Source organism: Engystomops pustulosus, unplaced genomic scaffold (genome assembly GCF_040894005.1).
Source record: "Engystomops pustulosus unplaced genomic scaffold, aEngPut4.maternal MAT_SCAFFOLD_625, whole genome shotgun sequence".
NCBI classification, from domain to species: Eukaryota; Metazoa; Chordata; class Amphibia; order Anura; family Leptodactylidae; genus Engystomops; species Engystomops pustulosus.
The window spans coordinates 22,515-27,500 of NW_027285504.1; positions in this window are offsets into that span (position 1 = coordinate 22,515).

A 4,986-nucleotide genomic window follows, 5' to 3' on the forward strand; every position below is an offset into this window, starting at 1 on the left:
TCCCGCTGACTTGCCCCTTTGGAAGTAGGAGCTCTCACTTCCATGGGCAGTATACCTCTCGGGGACTTAGAGCCAAGTGTCTTCGCCCTTTGGAGGTAGGAGCTCTTACTTCCATGGGCATTATTCCTCTCCGGGACTTACAGCCAAGTGTGGCCGGGGAACAGTGACACTTGGCCGGGTAGGCCAAGTGGCTGCTCCCGCTGACTTGCCCCTTTTGAAGTAGGAGCTCCTACTTCCATGGGCATTATTCCACCCCGGGACCTACAGCCAAGTGTGGACGGGGGACAGTGACATGTGGCCGGATAGGCCAAGTGGCTTCTCCCGCTGACTTGCCCCTTTGGAAGTAGGAGCTCCTACTTCCATGGGCATTATTCCTCCCCGGGACCTACTGCCAAGTGTGGCCGGGGAACAGTGACTCTTGGCCGGGTAGGCCAAGTGGCTTCTCCCGCTGACTTGCCCCTTTGGAAGTAGGAGCTCCTACTTCCATGGGCATTATTCCTCTCCGGGACCTACTGCCAAGTGTGGCCGGGGAACAGTGACTCTTGGCCGGATAGGCCAAGTGGCTTCTCCCGCTGACTTGCCCCTTTGGAAGTAGGAGCTCTTACTCCCATGGGCAGTATACCTCTCGGGGACTTAGAGCCAAGTGTCTTCACCCTTTGGAGGTAGTAGCTCCTACTTCCATGGGCATTATTCCTCCCCGGGACCTACTGCCAAGTGTGGCCGGGGAACAGTGACTCTTGGCCGGATAGGCCAAGTGGCTCTTCTCCCGCTGACTTGCCCCTTTGGAAGTAGGAGCTCCTACTTCCATGGGCATTATTCCTCCCCGGGACCTACAGCCAAGTGTGGCCGGGGAACAGTGACTCTTGGCCGGATAGGCCAAGTGGCTTCTCCCGCTGACTTGCCCCTTTGGAAGTAGGAGCTCTTACTTCCATGGGCATTATACCTCTCGGGGACTTAGAGCCAAGTGTCTTCACCCTTTGGAGGTAGGAGCTCCTACTTCCATGGGCATTATTCCTCCCCGGGACCTACTGCCAAGTGTGGCCGGGGAACAGTGTTTCTTGGCCGGATAGGCCAAGTGGCTTCTCCCGCTGACTTGCCCCTATTGAAGTAGGAGCTCTTACTTCCATGGGCATTATTCCTCCCCGGGACCTACTGCCAAGTGTGGCCGGGGAACAGTGACTCTTGGCCGGATAGGCCAAGTGGCTTCTCCCGCTGACTTGCCCCTTTGGAAGTAGGAGCTCTTACTTCCATGGGCATTATTCCTCCCCGGGACCTACTGCCAAGTGTGGCCGGGGAACAGTGACTCTTGGCCGGATAGGCCAAGTGGCTTCTCCCGCCGACTTGCCCCTTTGGAAGTAGGAGCTCCCACTTCCATGGGCATTATTCCTCCCCGGGACATACTGCCAAGTGTGGCCGGGGAACAGTGACTCTTGGCCGGATAGTCCAAGTGGCTTCTCCCGCTGACTTGCCCCTTTGGAAGTAGGAGCTCCTACTTCCATGGGCATTATTCCTCCCCGGGACCTACAGCCAAGAGTGGCCGGGGGACAGTGACATGTGGCCGGATAGGCCAAGTGGCTTCTCCCGCTGACTTGCCCCTTTGGAAGTAGGAGCTCCTACTTCCATGGGCATTATTCCTCCCCGGGACCTACTGCCAAGTGTGGCCGGGGAACAGTGACTCTTGGCCGGATAGGCCAAGTGGCTTCTCCCGCTGACTTGCCCCTATGGAAGTAGGAGCTCTTACTTCCATGGGCATTATTCCTCCCCGGGACCTACTGCCAAGTGTGGCCGGGGAACAGTGACTCTTGGCCGGATAGGCCAAGTGGCTTCTCCCGCTGACTTGCCCCTTTGGAAGTAGGAGCTCTCACTTCCATGGGCAGTATACCTCTCGGGGACTTAGAGCCAAGTGTCTTCACCCTTTGGAGGTAGGAGCTCTTACTTCCATGGGCATTATTCCTCTCCGGGACCTACAGCCAAGTGTGGCCGGGGAACAGTGACACTTGGCCGGATAGGCCAAGTGGCTGCTCCCGCTGACTTGCCCCTTTGGAAGTAGGAGCTCCTACTTCCATGGGCATTATTCCACCCCGGGACCTACAGCCAAGTGTGGCCGGGGGACAGTGACATGTGGCCGGATAGGCCAAGTGGCTTCTCCCGCTGACTTGCCCCTTTGGAAGTAGGAGCTCCTACTTCCATGGGCATTATTCCTCCCCGGGACCTACTGCCAAGTGTGGCCGGGGAACAGTGACTCTTGGCCGGGTAGGCCAAGTGGCTTCTCCCGCTGACTTGCCCCTTTGGAAGTAGGAGCTCCTACTTCCATGGGCATTATTCCTCCCCGGGACCTACTGCCAAGTGTGGCCGGGGAACAGTGACTCTTGGCCGGGTAGGCCAAGTGGCTTCTCCCGCTGACTTGCCCCTTTGGAAGTAGGAGCTCTTACTCCCATGGGCAGTATACCTCTCGGGGACTTAGAGCCAAGTGTCTTCACCCTTTGGAGGTAGTAGCTCCTACTTCCATGGGCATTATTCCTCCCCGGGACCTACTGCCAAGTGTAGCCGGGGAACAGTGACTCTTGGCCGGATAGAACTAGTGGCTTCTCCCGCTGACTTGCCCCTTTGGAAGTAGGAGCTCCTACTTCCATGGGCATTATTCCTCCCCGGGACCTACTGCCAAGAGTGGCCGGGGAACAGTGACTCTTGGCCGGATAGGCCAAGTGGCTTCTCCCGCTGACTTGCCCCTTTGGAAGTAGGAGCTCCTACTTCCATGGGCATTATTCCTCCCCGGGACCTACTGCCAAGTAAGGCCGGGGAACAGTGACTCTTGGCCGGATAGAACTAGTGGCTTCTTCCGCTGACTTGCCCCTTTGGAAGTAGGAGCTCCTACTTCCATGGGCATTATTCCTCCCCGGGACCTACAGCCAAGCTTGGCCGGGGGACAGTGACATGTGGCCGGATAGGCCAAGTGGCTTCTCCCGCTGACTTGCCCCTTTGGAGGTAGGAGCTCTTACTTCCATGGGCATTATTCCTCTCCGGGACCTACAGCCAAGTGTGGCCGGGGAACAGTGAAACTTGGCCGAATAGGCCAAGTGGCTGCTCCCGCTGACTTGCCCCTTTGGAAGTAGGAGCTCCTACTTCCATGGGCATTATTCCTCCCCGGGACCTATAGCCAAGTGTGGCCGGGGGACGGTGACATGTGGCCGGATAGGCCGAGCGGCTTCTCCCGCTGACGTCATCGCTTTGGAAGTAGGAGCTCCTACTTCCATGGGCTTGTTCCTCCCCGGGACTTGCCGCCAAGTCTGGCCGGGGGACAGTGACATGTGGCCGGATAGGCCAACTGGCTGCTCCCGCTGAGCCCCTACTTCCATGGGCTTGTTCGTCCCCCGGGACTTGCCGCCAAGTCTGGCCGGGGAACAGTGACATGCCGCCGGATACGGCCGAGCGGCTGCTCCCGCTGACGTCATCGCTTTGGAAGTAGGAGCTCCTACTTCCATGGGCTTGTTCCTCCCCGGGACTTGCCGCCAAGTCTGGCCGGGGGACAGTGACATGTGGCCGGATAGGCCAACTGGCTGCTCCCGCTGAGCCCCTACTTCCATGGGCTTGTTCGTCCCCGGGACTTGCCGCCAAGTCTGGCCGGGGAACAGTGACATGCCGCCGGATACGGCCGAGCGGCTGCTCCCGCTGACGTCATCACTTTGGAAGTCGGAGCTCCTACTTCCATGGGCTTGTTCCTCCCCGGGACTTGCCGCCAAGTCTGGCCGGGGGACAGTGACATGTGGCCGGATAGGCCAACTGGCTGCTCCCGCTGAGCCCCTACTTCCATGGGCTTGTTCGTCCCCGGGACTTGCCGCCAAGTCTGGCCGGGGAACAGTGACATGCCGCCGGATACGGCCGAGCGGCTGCTCCCGCTGACGTCATCACTTTGGAAGTCGGAGCTCCTACTTCCATGGGCTTGTTCCTCCCCGGGACTTGCCGCCAAGTCTGGCCGGGGGACAGTGACATGTGGCCGGATAGGCCAACTGGCTGCTCCCGCTGAGCCCCTACTTCCATGGGCTTGTTCGTCCCCGGGACTTGCCGCCAAGTCTGGCCGGGGAACAGTGACATGCCGCCGGATACGGCCGAGCGGCTGCTCCCGCTGACGTCATCACTTTGGAAGTCGGAGCTCCTACTTCCATGGGCTTGTTCCTCCCCGGGACTTGCCGCCAAGTCTGGCCGGGGGACAGTGACATGTGGCCGGATAGGCCAACTGGCTGCTCCCGCTGAGCCCCTACTTCCATGGGCTTGTTCGTCCCCGGGACTTGCCGCCAAGTCTGGCCGGGGAACAGTGACATGCCGCCGGATACGGCCGAGCGGCTGCTCCCGCTGACGTCATCACTTTGGAAGTCGGAGCTCCTACTTCCATGGGCTTGTTCCTCCCCGGGACTTGCCGCCAAGTCTGGCCGGGGGACAGTGACATGTGGCCGGATAGGCCAACTGGCTGCTCCCGCTGAGCCCCTACTTCCATGGGCTTGTTCGTCCCCGGGACTTGCCGCCAAGTCTGGCCGGGGAACAGTGACATGCCGCCGGATACGGCCGAGCGGCTGCTCCCGCTGACGTCATCACTTTGGAAGTCGGAGCTCCTACTTCCATGGGCTTGTTCCTCCCCGGGACTTGCCGCCAAGTCTGGCCGGGGGACAGTGACATGTGGCCGGATAGGCCAACTGGCTGCTCCCGCTGAGCCCCTACTTCCATGGGCTTGTTCGTCCCCGGGACTTGCCGCCAAGTCTGGCCGGGGAACAGTGACATGCCGCCGGATACGGCCGAGCGGCTGCTCCCGCTGACGTCATCACTTTGGAAGTCGGAGCTCCTACTTCCATGGGCTTGTTCCTCCCCGGGACTTGCCGCCAAGTCTGGCCGGGGGACAGTGACATGTGGCCGGATAGGCCAACTGGCTGCTCCCGCTGAGCCCCTACTTCCATGGGCTTGTTCGTCCCCGGGACTTGCCGCCAAGTCTGGCCG